Source organism: Magnolia sinica, chromosome 15 (assembly GCF_029962835.1).
Source record: "Magnolia sinica isolate HGM2019 chromosome 15, MsV1, whole genome shotgun sequence".
NCBI classification, from domain to species: domain Eukaryota; kingdom Viridiplantae; phylum Streptophyta; class Magnoliopsida; order Magnoliales; family Magnoliaceae; genus Magnolia; species Magnolia sinica.
Window position 1 is genome coordinate 7,946,988 of NC_080587.1, and position 18,148 is coordinate 7,965,135.

Below are 18,148 nucleotides of genomic sequence, written 5' to 3' on the forward strand. Positions count from 1 at the left end.
GCGAAGATTTTTTGGGTTATCTCCCATAAACCGAGGGCCCCACCAAAGTAAATGGGTGAATTCTCAATCCAACATTATATATTTACTCATTTTGTCAAAAACAAAATAAATTATTGCTGGAGAGTATCTTGACTAGTTATACGATCCTTGATGGCTTGACCCATGGATATGGAAGTACACTCAGATCTAGTTTGTAATAGTGGTGCCCATTGTTTAGTAATCCAAACCATTCGATTTATTGGTCCCCACCACGAAAGAATCTTCAATATCTGTGTTTCCTCCTGTCTGTAGTTTGCGGTAGTAAATTACCTGGAAGCAGAGCTGGAGAGCATCATCTCCATGTGAATTTCTGAGGCTTGAGAAGCCACATAGGAGCAAGGGGGAGAAGCGAGCTCACGTTCATTGCTTTTAGCACTTCTTCAAATTCAGAAAGAGTGGCATTGTCTCCATTTGCACATCTGCATTGAAGGCTTCTCATTTATTGAACAGACATTCAAAAAATTAATTAGTAAAACAAATTATTTTCAATTTTTGGGCCAGACTACAACATGGGTCGGTCAAACTTCAAAAGATAAGGCCACTCATCCTCAATAGATCTGCACAAAAGAACACCAGTCTAGACTCCAATTTGTGAGTCTCATTGTTGATGGACAATTGCCCAAAAATCACATTGTTTTCATCATGATAATTTTGTGATTTTGCCTATCAAATTTAGATTGCTATCTTTCAAAAAAAATAAAAATAAAAAAAATTTAAATAAGAAGAAGAAGATTGCTAACAGTTTGCTTTTTATCAGTCCACCAATTTGGCGGTTGGGATATGCTCATCCAGTGGGGCCCTTGATTTAGGGGAGTCAATATTGGAATGTTACTTGCAATTTGATTAATCTTGTTAGAGGGAGTATTTAGTTTATTTCAGTGCTCCCTTGGGCACCATATCTTTGTTATTCAATTACTAATAAAAGAGGTTAGGGAGGTCATTCTCTCATTAACATGCCATTTTCCCAAAATCTCTCTCTACAACAAATCTCAATTAGAGAAAGCTGCTGTTTGGATTGCTTAATTGAATTGAATTACAGTAGTTCTGTTCATATTAGCAATTCCAACCACTCCAAGTTGACCTTTAAAATGCATGGAATTGCAGTTAGGATTTGGTCATCACTACGAAACACGAATTACAGTATTCCCACTTCCCACATTGAGTTTGGTCATCTCCTCTATACTTTGAATTCTTGCAAGTTCGTTCAACAGGGCATCTGAGCAGACCCTAAAACTAACTTTAAAATGTTAATATCATAAATCCATACACATTCACTTTGAGTGAACTGTTTGATTTTTCTTTTCTTTTTTTCTTTTTTTTTATAGATAGGATTCAGGTTGAATTCTTTACCATTTTCCATGGGATTAGATCCCAATAATATCCAATCATGAATCATAAGATTCTATCCGCATTCGTTCTATAACATTTTGCATCTGGTTTCGACCATAAGATACTAATGGAGGAGAGAGTATAGAAGCAACTCACATTCTCTTGAAATGTTTTCTCAGCTTCTCGAGCTCCTCATGAGTAAGATCATGGGACCCTAACAGTCTCAAGAAAACCATGCTACTCAACACACTCGCTATTGCTGCAGCACGGAATTTGCACCTTGCATTGAAACTTTGCAGCCGTGAAACAACCTCCAAGTCCATTAGGTCCTCCTATGCAGAGTCACCGATCACCCATGGATGCAGTAGAAGCTGTTTACCGGACAAGTTTTATACTATAATAGTTAATAACAGTGTATATTATATCATGTATAAGAATAATGTTTGAAAACTCAGAATTCAGCTTAGAATTGGAGAAGGCTTGTGTACTAGTTGACTCGAAACTCTACTTGGTTGCGTTTTTTAATTTCAAAGGACTGTCATTTACTCTGGTTTTTTGGGTTGCTGATTACTCAATTGAGATTTTCTGGGTTTTTTTACTAGAAAGAAATATTAAACTACCTCCCCTAACTCAACCCAGGTCTTGATCAAGTTAACTCGGCGAGTTTTTCAATGACTTTATCCCGTTGTGGATGAGAAATTCATAAGAATGCTGATACTAAAATGGGAAATACAAAAATGTTTGAACCAGCATTTGCTCATACCAATCAACATTATATGTGGGCCACCTTTTGTTGATCATATTTGTTCTTATGTGGGGGCTCCATGGTGGGTCAGAGGCACTGCAAAAAATCATCACCATTAGATGATCCTAATATCGGTCTGGACCCACAATACGAGCAGCTTATAATACAGAGATGGCCAACCTCTATGATTGATGCCTTTTTAGATTTGAGCATAAGTAGCTAATATAACATGAATGTTCTAATGGCCATGCTATATACCACTTGTGCAGTGGGTCTTCTATAAGGATCGGCGGTCAGAAGACTCGAAATCAATTGCTTTGCAGATGAAGAGATGGTCTTCCAAGTATGTTCATCAAAGTTTGGAAATCATTTCCCGTAGGAAACAGAAAGGCCAGTAGTATAGCAGCACTGAGTGTGAAATCATTTCATACAACAAATCTTTTCTACAAATTCCCCTAAAACAACATAGAAAAAAGAAAGAAAGAAAGAAAGGACTGCTAAGACCAACATCCATGCATTTGGAGGTGAAATTATGAAGTTTGGGATACAGAGAAGGGAAGAAAGGATGAGCAGCTCTGATGTAGAACAGATTGCTGTTAACGTGACGAACTGCCGTTCCTTTTTTTTTTATCTTTTTTTTTTGGGTGGTTAGCTTGTTAGTACACACCCATGTCAGTACACACACTCCATGTTAGCCACCCCCGCTAGGGATCGATACCAAGACCTCAAGGACATGCACTATAACTTCCAACAGTCACTACGTTTAATGTCCCTTTTCTGCTATTTTTGGGGTTTTAAGTGCCTAGTTGTAGTCATCTAAGAGTTGTTTACAAGTTTGAGTAGGATTAGACATCCTTTTACTATTTTTAATATTTTTAACTGTTTTAGGGAAGTTTCTTATTTTGAGATGGATCAGCAGTACATTGTAAGGAACACATTATTTAATAATATTAATTTTATTCTCATTTTACAGATTCTCTTTCTTGAGGATTCAAGGGCTATTTATGAGAAGAATAAGGTGATCTCTTCTCTTTTCTCCACACACCCACTACGTCAAGCTCTCGTAAGTAATAACCAACAGATGAGCAACACCAAGATTATGAAGTATGAGGAGAGAAAATAGAAGAAAAGAACTGCTAATGGATATCATCCTCCAGTTCTATTACTAGCTTCCAAGTTTAATGTAAATGAACTTACAGCTAACTAATATCATTTTTTGCTTCTCCGGATTGTATGTTGCATGAAAAGGCAGATACCTGGAACATCAGACAACACCAGGAATGACCTAAACAGTGCTTGCCAAAGTCTACTTTCTTAGCATACTTCTGAAAGTTCAGAAACAGAGATGAAAAGAGAGGAAGTACTTGCAGACAGGCTGTTTCCAAACCAATAATCCTCCAAATGCACCTACGTGGTGCAATCATGCAAGAACTGGGATGTCCATACGTGGGTCCCACTGTTAATGTCTGCTGACCTGCAAATCATGCTGCTCTGCTCATAATGTGTGCCCACACATATACGTAGGCAGCGTCTTACTCAAGTGAATGCAGATAGGCGGCTCCGATAAGATTCTTCATTTCTAAGATGAGATTATTAAGATTTTTTCGGATGTTCAATCGAATTGAATAGCGAGAACAGCATTTATTAATGAGTAAATGACCACAGTGGGCTAGCCTCACTCCATTCATAATGACAGAGTAGCAACCTGAATTGGAATTACTAATGTCTCAGTCCTACATGCAATTAAGGGTCTGGTTGTTGCTAGGAATTAAAATGATGACAAATGAATTGTAGTTCAGTTCATTGAACATCCAAACACACCTTCAGCACTAAAACAATAGCTAGCATACCCAGAAAGGAGGATGTGCCATGGCCTAATATCTCCCTTATCGGATGAAATCAGTCATCCAAAAAAAAAAAAAAAAAGGACAAATACAACCAACAGTCCGCAACGTAAAGAACAGTGAGGACATCCACTGGCGAAGAATTTTGGGTATCCCCCATTCACTGTGGGGTCCACCAATCTACACAAGCAAATTCTCATTCTAACATTATATATTTAACCATGGATGGACAATTGCCCAAAAGTCACTTTGTTTTAAACGATGCTAATTTTCTGATTTCTGCTATTGAATTTGGATTGCTGACAGTTTTACTTTTATCTGTCCACCAATTTGGTGGTTGGGATATGCTCATCTAGTGGGATCCTTGATTTAGAGGAGTCAATATTGGAATGTTATTTGAAATTTGATTAATCTTGTTAGATGAAGTATTTATTTTGCACCCTCAGGACATCATCGTATCTTTGTATACTCAAAAACTAATAAAAGTCGTCAGGGAGGCCATTCTCTCGTTAACACACCATTTTCCTGAAATCCCTTTCTCTACGGCAAATCTCAATTATACAAGGCTGTTGTTTGGATTGCTCAATGGAACTGAGAAATCCAATGAGTTCTTGTATTAAAGATCTTGTTCTCTAATAAATGAAGAAATCATGTTAACAGTAACTATGTATGTATCAAAGCAGCACGTGCGTATCATCTAATTAGAGATGACTTGACTCGCCCGACTTGTTTAGACCAGACTCGATCCGAACCGATCGGGTGAGTCAATCCAAACCGAGTAGACTTCGTCCAATCCGAACTCAAGGCGAGTCGAGTTCAGGTCACCCAGTAACTCGACTCAACCCAAAATCCAACTCAACACTGACTCAACTCAATCTGAAACCTAACTTGGGTGTGTGTGTGTGTGATATCCCAGATTCGACATTTCAGATCTAAGATGTTGTGTAGCCGATGGAGAGGCTGTAATTCTAGCATGTGCACCTAGGTTTTGAGTTGTGATTTCAGCCCATGGATAACTGCTGCACCCAGCCCAACTTGGTGCCAACTCGACCTGACTCGGTACTTGTGACCAGGTTGGACTCTATCCAGATTAGTCCAAGCAAGACTTGGACTCGGATTGGGTCAGGCATGCTGGACTTGGTACCGAGTCGGGTCAAGTTCGGGTCAGGTCTGTTTCAAAACCGGATCAAGTCGGGTCAGCCCAAGCTAGACTAAACTAGATGCCCAGCTCCACATCTAATCCATCCATCGGACATGCATGTGCCTCTGTACATGGAACCAACCTGAACCTGACCTATTGTCAGCCCTGCACATATGAGAATCTCTTCTATACATGGTTTAGGTTGGACCATTTGATGCAACCCTTTGAAGATGTGACTATTGCTACCTCTGTTTAATTATTTTATTAACAACTTAGAGGCTTTCTAACCCCATTCTCACCGCTTTCACATGCACGTCGATTGGCATGCATACAGAAGACACAAGTTGTGTATCAGGTGGGTCCCATCATCTACTGGAATCCAACCTACCCTTGGCTCAAGGATCTTGTAGTTCCTTCTGTAACATGGAGTTTGTAAATATGGGGGCCATGATCTGATGATCCAGATCATTGATCTGAAGGATCTGTACTATTGTCTCAAAATAGTTCAATGTTGGAACGATCCTAACCCTTGAAGCTATGGCTCAAATACGTCTCTTAATAACGAGAAGCTAGCACAGCACGTGGGAAAGAGAGCAGATGGGAGCATGGGTTTGAGATGTGGCCCACAGTTAATATACCCTGTCCTGACTTTGGATGGAGCATGACCCAAAGTAAAAAAATAAAAATAAATAAATAATAAATAAATAAATAAATTGCAGTGAGGAGATAGCACTAACCATCTGATTGATTTTCCCCTTGAATCCCAGCACTCACTATTTTACTTTTAACCATCCATTTGAGATCCATTAATTGGATGGCCAGGATTGCCTGATCAGTATAATTTTATGGACAGGCTCCATCCACAATGGGACCCACAGTTTGGTTGGTCTGGATAGCTATAAATCAAGGCCGCATGTGAGGAGGACGAGTCACTTCCTCACATGAGTCTGCCCCTATTTATGGATTATCAAACCCGGCATGAAAGCATGGTGGGTCCAGCATCCTAGAGGCATTGGATAAAAACGAGAATAACATTCCACGAGCCAATTGGATCCATGCACGCAGCAGAAAGAAGAGGTCCAATCTACTCCACATGTCTGATTAAGGAGCAAGGCTGTTAATGACTGGCCATGAAAATTCTAGAGTTCTTGGCCCAGTAGGTCCACCTTGATCAGTTCAAGATAGGGGTGGAAATAGCTCGGGTTCGGGTCCTGGTTATTTGGGTGGGTGACTTGTGGTATTGAACCGGATCAGATCTGACTGAGTCCAAGATGACTTGGAGACTCATTAACTCGTCCGATTCTTAAAATCCATTTAATTGTAATTCGGTTGGGCTCAATCCACTGGACCTGACCTGCACAACCACACTCAGGTTTAAGTAGGTGTCTCAGGCAAGTTGGTGTTTTCATTATTCCCAATCTCATCTGAATATGCTCAACCTGAATACAAATGAGGTTGGTTTTTTTCAATCCTAACCCAAACTTAGGACCTTAACAACCTGACCCAAACTCAGCTTGGGTCAATTGGGTTTGGTTTGACCCGAACACAAGTTGCAGCATTAGGTTTAAGAATGGAACATGGGGACCATTACAGGCTGGGTTGGCTGGGTTCATCTAGCCCAGCCTATTAATAATTTATATGGCTAGGTTGGGTCAGGTTAGATACGGTTCAATCCTATGCTGACCCAGTACCAATTTAGCTTAGTGCAACCAAATATGCGTAAATCTAAGTAGTCGATCTTATAACTACTCCATACTTCCTCTGGAATTTTATATTCAATTGTCATTGAAGGAGACTAGTACACCAAATAACAAGCTATGTTAACGGCCTCCGTCCATAAGTCTTTGCCCAACACAACATTACTTAACATGCATCGGGCCCTCTCCAATAGAGTCCGATTCATTCGCTCGGCCACACCATTTTGCTCAGGCGTGTGGCGCATTGTGTTGTGCCTGATGATCCCTTCATCCTTGCAATAATCATTAAACTCATTGGAAGTAAATTCTCTACCATTGTCAATCCTTAAAACCTTTATTTTTCTCCCTAATTGTTTTTCCACCATTGCCTTCCATTGTTTGAATATAGTGAAAACTTCGGATTTACGTTTCATGAAGTAAATCCAAACTTTCTTGGAGTAGTCTTCAATGAATGAAACAAACCATGATGACTCCCAAATACAACTGTCTCATGGAAAGTCAAAACCTGAAACACATGTGGATGATCCAAGTCCTTCAACACACTGGTGTCATGATGAATGTGTCATCACCTACTATCAGTTTTGTCCATTCATCAGGTGAGCCACACTTATATTGAGAAAATGGATGCAGTTTTATCCATTCATTAGGTAAGCCACACTTTTGATTGAGAAAATGATGCTTAAAAGATTGATAAGATGATAACCAATGGTACATGAGTGCACCACTAATTCACCATATTAGTGGACTGACCGAACTTTTACACTTGGACACTTTCACCAAGGGGTAGACCCTATGAATGGAATGGATCTCACACACGTATGCAACACTAGCACACGTGAGGGCCCTTATATTTGTCCTATGTAGAAGTGCATCCACAAGGACTAACTTCTTCAAATGTAAAATTTCTATCCACTTTCTAATATTTTCAATCCTGTGTTTACTTTATTTATGTAATATCTCCACAATAGCCAAAGAACTAGTGTATGTTCATAGGAATGTATTTACCGTTCATAGGAATGTATTTACCGACGTATTGTATACATAACCTTCTCTAGAAGCTCAGTTAACAGTTATAGCATTGTGGATATGTGCAGGATTTGCAAATTTGGTTACAGCTTCTACAAGAAATGCTCACTGATGAGAAGTATAGATTGAGGTGGAGTTTTGTCTATCGCTATAGTTTCTTGGACTTCAAAGTTGTTGCATTGTTTGTGTTTGCATTTCATGCATACAAGCAAACACTTGTAGCCTACATGTTTGTGTGAGCATGAAAGTGTTTTTTACCAACCAACCCTTATTGAGTTGGCATGAGAACAGAATAATGGAAATTTGCAAAGCATTACATTTTTATTTTTATTTTTATTTTTATTTATTTTGGCAGCTGTTGAACCGTGCCAGGAAATGTCAATAATGCAGCCCAATTCAGAGTAATGGAAGAATCTCTGATGAAATCTCTTTATTCACATTGAGAACACTAGGTAACTGTACTTTCTTCGTTTTCAACATCTGTATGCTATAGCTCGCACTGGGACACAGGCTAAAAAGATGATGATGATAATATATTTGCGAGCCTTTGCATGTCCTTGTATTAGATTCTCCATATTCGAAATGGAGAATAATCTATTTATACAAAGCTATGCATCATTCCTTCCCATCAAGGCTATAGGATCTATTGGTTTTGATTTTATAGTTATTCAAACAGTAATATTAGTAGATATACTTCTGAAAATGTTTAGCAACATCTACAGAGGCATCACTGTCAGCGGTTACCTAATCATGGCAATATATGGGAGCTAGTGAAGATCTCAACTTTTCGATGGCTCAATGGTACATGCATGGTTTTCTAAATTTATATGAATAATGACTAATTCATACATGGTTTGGGGTAAAATATTCAATCCAAAGTTACTGTTGTGTTGCAGAGATGGCGCATACTTGAAGTTTCGGATACAGGTCGAATCTTGATCTCCAATCTTCCTACGGATGACCTGGCTACAATTTTGCACCTTCCAACAAATACCATTCTATGAATGGATTCGACCAAACTTCCATCAAACACAACAGCTTGGATTAGAGAAGCCAGACCCGGTACCTTTCATGTTCAAGTATTTGAGGGAAAAGGGGATGCAAGTCGAAGTAATGGTTGTCTACTTTGCAATTGAGGCTCCATGGCTTAGTCCATTCATGGATGTGGCCCACTAGACTGCATGGACAAATGACCAAGACCACCACCCATCTAGCCTGATCACAACTGTGGATCATTTGTTTTTCTTTTTGGGGTTAAAATGCTACTTCTTTGTGCAAAATCAGAGGTGGAGATATAGGGCCCACCTGAATTGGCATAAGGGCGTGATCCTGATTGTGCCCTGGATGATTGCCTTCCCAAACAGACCATTTATTATATTTATAAACGTGTGTTTAAAACCTTAGGATTTTTGTCATGCATCTATCTGAAATGTATGTAACTTGAAAGGTCCCTGTTCTGGTACTCCACACGCATGTGGTGATCCAATCCGTGCATCTTGTAGACTGCGCCGATCGGTAAAAAATACGTTGCAGTTGAACGTATGAAATTCCAAGAATGAGGTGTACTGCTAAGCAGCTAGCAAGATATTTTCTCCTCCCAACTGTAGTGGGCCCTGCAGTGGTGATAGCTGTGTATTACTTTAAGGTAATTAAATAAAAATAAAAATACACAAGCTAGATTATGCTAATGGGAACTAGCAAGCAAAAGGATGGTGCCTAAGGTGGGCTTCACTATGTGAAATCTACCCCAATCAACAGTTGCATCACCTTATCTTAGGTTCAGAAATTTTTAAAATAATAAAAATAATAAAAATAATAAAAATAAAAATAAAAATTGTCTCCTCTGTAATTTAGGTGAATCACATGATTGAAAAAAGTGTACAATGCAATATTCACCCTTCAAATTATTTTTCTTGGTTTGTCCCACCTGAACCACAGATGGACCTAAATTTTGGACACTATTTTTAAATTTGACATGGAATCTAATAATTAGAGTGAATTTTCTATAATCTCATTGGTGGCCTGCAAAAATCAAGGTACATGTCTCTCTGCGAGTTGTTTCGATTGGTAGCGCGCAGATTAGGTATCACCCTTGCCTGTTCGAACAGGACAGGGGAGGGTTCGAGGGACACTGAGAAGCAACCATGATGTATGAATTCTATCCACACTATTCTTCTATTTTTTTCCATAACATTTTAGAGCACTGGACCAAATAAGTCAGATATAAGTCTGAAGTGGACCACACCACAGGAAGCAGGGATGCTAAGAATGCCCACCATCGAAACCTTTTTAGGGTCCACCATGTCGTTTATTTTCCATCCAACCTGTTGATATGGTCATATACACTTGGAAGAAGTGAAAAAAGCAAATATCATCTTCATCCAAAACTTATGTGGCCACCAAGAATTTTTTATCGGTAGGAATTTAATCCACACTTTGTGGTCCATTTGAGCCTTGGATCTTCCTTATTTTTGGGTTCATAATCTAAATGATATGTAAAAATAGATGAACGGTGTGTATAAAATTCATACATCATATTGGCCCCTCAGTGACCCTCAAAGCCTCTGCCTGTCCCACCTCATATTGGTAAGCCACGGGTGGAAATGAATTATGCACATTTAGAGGGAGATACGAACCACATGGCAGTAGGGTTGTACATGAATCAACCTAGCTTGAAAAGCTTGCTTGGCTTGGCTCAATCTAGCTCGACTCGAACGATGATTCAAGGCAAGCCAAGCTTCATATGACACAGCTCATTTTGAAAACAAGACAAGTTCAAACATAGTGGAGCTTGACTCAACTCGACTTGAACCTAGCTCGGCTTGAAGCTCAAGGTCGGCTTGACTCAAATATATATTATATAGATATTATATTTAAAAATTAAAAAATAAAATAAAACTTAAACCCTAATCTACCCGTCCGTCCCTTTCTTATCATTTCCCTTCCGTACCTAATCATCTCTCTCTCCCCACTCACACGAGCTTGACTCATCATCTGCCTGACTTGTGTCAGTCGTATAGCCTGCACTCACCTTAGATCTCCCCTCTCTCTCAGCACCAACAACAAGGTACCCTCTCTCTCTCTCTCTCTCTCTCTCTCTCTCTCTCTCTCTCTCTCTCTCTTATTAATTAAATATTTGATTTGGGGGTTGGGTTGGGTGGCTAGGTTGAATCAAGTGCGGGTTAGGCTGGGTTGGGTGGCTAGGTTAAATCAAGTGCAGGTTGGGTCGGGTTGGGAGTAAGCTCGCCTCAACTCGAGGTAAGCTCTCCTCGACTGGATCCACTAGTTCGCCTCAAGCTCAACTCGACTTGGCTTGATGTACTGTGGCAGCACCAGCTAAAGGCTCTTAGATATGGATAAGTATCAAACATGCTATAGGAAATCCTGTAGTGCGACAACAACAACATACCAGTGATAGTTGACTTGGTTTTTTATATAACATCGACAACTCTATAGTATATTTAAATAAGTATACACGCTCTCATAGAAATGAGACTCGACCAACCTCTTTTAAAAAAATCTAGTATTTTCTGTTTGCTTTTAACATAGGCATCTGCTCCAAACAAAAGTTCACTACCCATCATTTAAGGTAAATGATGCAAAAATAAATAAATAAATGAATGAAGAATGTTGTAAAAATTTAAAACTACATTAGACTATTTAGCATCAAGTTTAGTTGGAACAAGGTATTCCATAATGGCAACAGTGGCCGTAATGGCGATTATGCTTAATAAAAACTTATTAAAAAAAAAAAAAAACTATTTTGGCCCCTTATGGGGCCATTGTAGCCGTTACAGGTTATTATAAGACAATTCTGAGGTCAATTTTTCCATAACAGCCGTTACGACACCATAATGAGGGACAGTTACCACCATTACTAGGGATACCTTGAGTTGGAAGCATAACTACTTAACTTGAAACCACAAAGAAACTCAGGACCGTAAGTTGAACAACAATCATTGAACAGCATTTCAACCAATGAAACATAGACCTCAAATAGTTTTTAGCTGCAAAAAACAACAATGACAGATTGGCCATCCATGCTCCTAACAATATTTTGTAGTTCCCATACCTCTTGGATTGCTACTAAAGCTCCAGCCGTCCAACGATTAACTCCCCGAGAATAGAAAGCAGTTAGCTCCCTTACCTAAAACAACAACAACAACAACAACAACAACAAAAAAGGGGACCATGAGACTAATACATGTGCGAATATTAAGACTCTTCAATGTATGAAAATCCAAATAAGATTCTTAAAAGCAAGGATCACCCAGCAATAGAAAGGAAAAATGCTCGAAAGTAAAAGCTCATTGAGAACATAACATATTCCTAAATTTGCCTACTATGTGTTTATATTATTACATTGCTGTTTAATCCCCACTGGATTCATAGAGAACCGCCGAAGACACTCGTTGATTTCAGGGGGCCTAAGTTGTATAAGCCAGCCATGTTGTAGCAGTTTGTGCACCTCCGAGCTCTAACCTTTTGTAGAGTTCTCAAGTTCTTTTAATATAAAAAGTTCTTGTGCTTTGATATTTCTGACATGGAAAATGGTATCAAAGAAGTTTAATTGTGTTTCACTATGATTTTGTTTTGAGTTGGATTGAGGTTGACCAGATTAGTAACCAAACCTCAAGATAGAGAACAAAATCAAATCACAAGAGCACATCTATGAGCAAATGAGCAAGGGAGGCATCTACTTTCCTAAAAATTGGATTAGGAGACTACAAAGATCTTGCAGATGAAACTTTCACCAGTACATGGAATATACGTTGTAGAAAAACCTTTCTAACAAAGCAAGCCTTGCCCAATTACAACCTCCCAAGTAGGAATCTATTAATCGATTGGTCCAATCAACCAAACCTATGACTTTCAAGTCACAACTTTTGAAGACTGTCATGGGACCTTTTGAAGAAATGTGGGTGTGAAAATCACCCCGTTTTAGAGCATTAAAAGAGCTTACAGCCCAAGAATCCCAAGTTCTATATTCAAGTAGGAAGTTAAGGCCAAAGCATGCTTACCCAAACTCAAACATCAATAGTTCAAGATAAGCATCGTAAAAGTCGAGTCCAAGTAGGAAGCTATAGCCAAAATATCCAGACATACACGCCAAAACTAAAACAGCAATCATTCAAGCCAAGCATTGCAAGAGCCCATTTGGAACCTTGTATTGGTCAATACAAAACGGACCAATACATGCATTTTAAACTGGATTGAATAAATAATGTTTTAACTGCAAGCATTGCCAATCCTGGATTGACCAATACAACAATCCAAATGGGCACTAAATGTACTGAATGCTCGAATAGTCAAATCCATCAATCTGAACTGCCCATTCAGTCCTAACAACGTCATATGGCTGATCAATCAATCGTAACCATACAATCCAAACAAAAGCAATGGGTGAACAGATAGATACCCACGCATCGAATGAAAGGAGCTGCGGGTATCAACAGCTCACAGGACTTCTGATACTTCCGTATCTCCCGAAGAGCCATAGTCCCCAGCCTGAACCTATGGGGCTTCCGCGGCTTCCTTCCTGATGAAGGCCCTGCTCTTCCAAAACCGATCCACCATCAAAACTCAACAAAGACAAATAAAAAAATAATTAAGAACACACACACTGTTGGGAAGCGCGGAAGGTGAGCCCTCAAGATCTGACGGTCTACACGAGTTTTGGAACCCTCACAAAGCAGAAGATTGACGCTCCAATAGCCCGCCTATCTACTACTGGAGCAGATGGATCTATTCACACCTCTGATCCTATAGTATAAGTGGCCCCAGATTACGATCTATGGATTAAATCGTCCCAAGGACAAGCCAAAATAGACAAATTATAGTGCACATTATATCTCTCTGTATACTCTCGGTATTTCGTATTATATTCAGTGCTTTTTACGAGAGAAAAGCTATCCCTTTTATAGGAAAGGAAGGAGATGGGATGAGATCAGATTATCCGGTCTTCTCCCTATCTCCTATCTAAAATCAAATTCAAAAGTAATTTGATATTTCAACAGAAAGGAAAAAGCTGGAAAAAGCCTCGCCATATGGGACCCACCCACTAGTGATTGCTCACGAGTGGGCCCCACTGGCCGACGTCCATGTAATGTCTCAAAAAAATCCATACAAAGACCCGAATACCACCTCAGGCAGAAATCACTAAGGACCAAATCCTTTAGAAATTAGACGAGAATTAACTGAGTGTTAAACTAGATTATTTGTAAAAGTAGCTCTAACCACTTTAAATGCGAACTACAAGACCCCAAAACTAGCAGAATCGCTAACGCTACATTACCTAAAAATTTAGGATCCATCTCGAAACCCAGTTGCTCTCGGGAGCATCATGAAACTCCGTATCGGACCTGGACCGTGCGTCAAAAGTCCAATTACCACGAGACTATACGAATATGACCGCCTTACTGAGCTTGACGACCATCTCGGAAATCAAGTCCAGATAGTATTCAGAAACGCACAACTTTAGCCAGGAACGAAGTGTGTGAGAAACGCGAATATCTTTAGAAAATGTACTCAGATTTAAGTAAACTGGGCAGTTCGCTTGCAGGCCAATTCTAAGGTTTCAAACCGTCAGAATCTGACCCAAATACACCCTCGGATCAAGGAAATTTTCATACGTAGGTCAGTGTACTTGTGGCCCTGATCGAGTAGCGATGACCGTTGAACTGAAACTGGTCTTCTGCGGTCATTTCGTAAATCCGATCGGACCGAAAACTTAACCTGACCTAGATCCAATGTCAGAGAACTTTTCTGAGATTATATACAGAAAAGGGGCCTCCAGATGTGCTCCGTTGGACCGAAATAGCCACTCTTTGGCTATAACCTAAGTATACCATGGCCCTCGGGCCATTCCTATCAGTTCTGGGCCTATATAAGGGCCTTTACCCACCCCTCTCTCATTCCATACGAATTTTAAACCCTAAGAGAGAAAAGAGAGAGAAAGTGAAGGAGAAAGTGGAGAAATGAGAGAGCGAGTGTGAGTTAGTTCCTAGGATTCGATCCCACTACTCCACGTATGTAACTACCACTTCCGTATCGCTATACCGGGGATTCTGATTCCGTTCTTGGGTAAGAAACCCTAACCCTAACCTGTTTTAGGAATCCAAATATGTAGATCGGTGAAATAGTAACCCGTTTTATTGATTAGGTATCCAAAGTCTAGCTTACAAGGCGAGAGTGTTCAAACTGAATCCGTTATGAGTTTATCGGCGAAAGGTGTGGACTATAAATGTTTAGGTTATGGTTTTCAAGGCTGTCAATGTCGGTTAATGATTTATAACTGACCTGGTTGCCATTTCTCATGCTAGATACGATGTTTCCCTCGCTTTACAGATATATATGAACTATGTTGAATATAGTGTAATTCATGTGTTTGTTGAAATGTTTGAATGAGTATGGAATTTGGACTCGTGCTTGCCATGATTATCCGTCGTGGATATATGATTGTTATATAGGTGACAACTCCTTGGTGAAAGGATTTGCCCTAATACATCTTATGACCAACATACGTTATGTATGTTGAAGTGTGCAGTCTAAGTGTTTGTAAAAATGTTTGAATGGGTATGGAATTTGGATTCGTGGTTGCCATGATTATCCGTCATGGATATATGATTGTTGTATATGTGACAACTCCTTGGTGAAAGGATTTTCCCTAATAAATGTTATGACCAACATACGTCATGTATGTTGAAGTGTGTAGTCTAAGTGTTTGTTGAAATGTTTGAATGAGTATGGAATTTGGACTCACGCTTCCCATGATTATCCGTTGTGGATATATGATTGTTGTATATGTGACAACTCTTTGGTGAAAGGATTTGCCCTAATACATGTTATGACCAACATACATCATGTATGTTGAAGTGTGTAGTCTAAGTGTTTGTAAAAACTGTCCGAATGAGTAAATATTTGGTAAATTGTATTTTATATGGGTATTGAGATAAGATTCTCAACTACCTTAGTTATGTGTATAAATCCATTCATGTAACTTAAATTATTTGATGTGATTTACGTATGAAATATATAGGTGTGAAAGCATGTTTATTTGTACTTCATAAAAATGCTCAAGTGGTTCCCTTGTTTGAATTAATTGTTTATTGCTGATATGCCTATTATATATGCTCTCCTGTTATGTTTAAGTATGTTTGGGACCGCTACATAGTCCAGGCTATCGGTAACAACTTCCGATCGAGTGGCTGAGTTAATTTTGCCACCACAGATATGTTCGAGGAATCTGAGTCGTACGGAGATTACCGGCAGTGGTTGGGCCACACGGAGTGCTTACGCGCTTTATATCGACCAATTCAACATACGCTCGTACCAATCGAGTTTGTCAAGCAACTCAATTTGCCCATTGTATGTTTACCATGTATCGACGCAACTGCTTGAATCTAAGGTACCACTTACCGATGAAAACCCGTTTAACCTTGGTACCTCGATCTGCTAAAACTCATGAGCCGGACATAATGGTATGGGACACCGTGGTCGTGCTGTCGGCCTACACTCGGGCGACGAACCTCCCTGTAGTGTCTAATAAGCAACCCAAACTCGTGAGCCGAATACGATAGTATAAGACACTATATTCGAGCTGTCGGCCTACGATCAGGTGACAAGCCCGTAGTGACCTTGAGAATACACTAGGTCTATGTTGAGGTGACAAGCCTTTCCGTAGTAAACTAGAGTATAAACCAGGCCTACGCTGACGGTGACGAGCCTCTCCGTAATACCCTGGAACTGCCTATCGTATGTGACTACTAGGATTGACGACCCTAAATGGATCAATGTTGGGTCAATGATACAAAGGGAGGTACCTTAGTTTCCCGAACTTGCTGTATGAATAAACCTAATTAAGTATTGGCTAACATAATCATGCACCGCACTACATGTGCTTTGGCGAGGAAGCACACGTTTCGGGAGGATGCCATGCACTAACGTGAGATGAAGTCGCTGAGGGAGTGTAGGCGAGGGCATGCATCATTATCGCATACCATTCTTGCATTAACAAGATAATCTAGGACATGATCGTTATACTGCTTTATCATTACTGCTTGACTGAATTGATAACATGTTAACCTTTACCTTATAGTTCTACTGAGTTAATCACTCACTCCCACTCTGGGATGGTGTTTTAAAACACCAACCAGACTCTGTCTTAGTTGCAGATGATGGTGCAACTTATGAAGCGGAGCCTGATTTTTATGATGACGAGGAGTTCTCATATATGCAGTATTCGGACGGGTTCATGTAGGCTGCATTCTAATCAACGGGGATTACCGGGATTGTAGAAATACAACTAGTTGAATATTATACTGTATCATTTTGTATATTTTGGAACTATACATGTAATCACTTAACCTGGTAATCTGATCATACTCTAGAGACTTACCACCATGTATATGCTTTATATATGTATACAGTCTTCTGCTTACGTAAGTTAACTGTCTCTAGAGTATGATATATATTGTTTTGGTATAATCTCACTCATGTTTAATGCACTAACACAGACAACATTTAATCATCATTATATATGTTGCATAAGTGATGCGTTGGAACTCGGGAGTTGAGTTTATGCTCGACCCCCGATTTTCAGGGCGTTATAGTCCAACATCTCCCACTCAATCACATTGTGGGATAGGCACAAAAATTTGTCCATCTAACTCGCCTAATAATAATTAAAACTAAACATCACGATGAAAAGAATCAGAGGCATGGAACCAGTTGGATCACCGTAATATTCTCATAGGTATTAAAGTACTAAGTGACCACCTAACTAGTACTCAATAACCTAAGCTTTGCAATGTCTGTCCTAGTACGCATGACCACACCGGATGGAGTTAACTCCCAATCTGGAGTACTCGGCCAACATACGCACTTATCTAACTTATCGAGTTATTCTGAAAACTTGATTTTTCACAAACTTCGACTGAAACCAATTTAAAGCAATACAATTTATATATATGTGCTTTTTAAGAAAATATTGTTTGCAAAAGTCTAATTAAAAAAAAAAACTTGATACTGCTGACGGATAAGTCTTCAAGTGCGTATTTATAGTTATAGAAACTTGGTGTAGCTGTCACGGGATCTTCCCCACGCAGATGTGTAATTTGGAATTAATCAAGCCACTTTCCTAGCGTAACTAAGTCTGGCTAATCAAGGACCTTTCGTCATAATACACTAAAGTAGCGACACTCAATATCATCCTCATATCAAATCAAAGCAATCTGTAGGTAAAAAGGTCTCAGCACGTGGCTACAATTCACGTCGTAAAATAGATAATTCTAGGTGAATGTCGGGTCTATAATACGTAGGTCATTCT

At 39.5% G+C, this 18,148-nt stretch overlaps 1 long non-coding RNA gene and 1 pseudogene across 2 annotated transcripts; one reads left to right on the top strand and one right to left on the bottom strand.

The window, feature by feature from the left end:
• Nucleotides 1-331: 331 nt before the first annotated feature.
• On the bottom strand, nt 332-3,984 carry LOC131228146 (calcium and calcium/calmodulin-dependent serine/threonine-protein kinase-like; annotated as a pseudogene).
• Nucleotides 3,985-7,384: 3,400 nt separating this feature from the next.
• Nucleotides 7,385-9,027, top strand: LOC131227466 (uncharacterized). Of its 2 annotated transcripts, XR_009162304.1 has the most exons (5): nt 7,385-7,442; nt 7,890-7,951; nt 8,177-8,273; nt 8,544-8,622; nt 8,718-9,027. It is a non-coding gene; the product is annotated as an uncharacterized LOC131227466 (long non-coding RNA). The 2 variants fall into 2 exon arrangements; XR_009162303.1 differs by lacking the exon at nt 7,385-7,442 and having other exon boundaries at nt 7,808-7,951.
• Nucleotides 9,028-18,148: the final 9,121 nt, after the last annotated feature.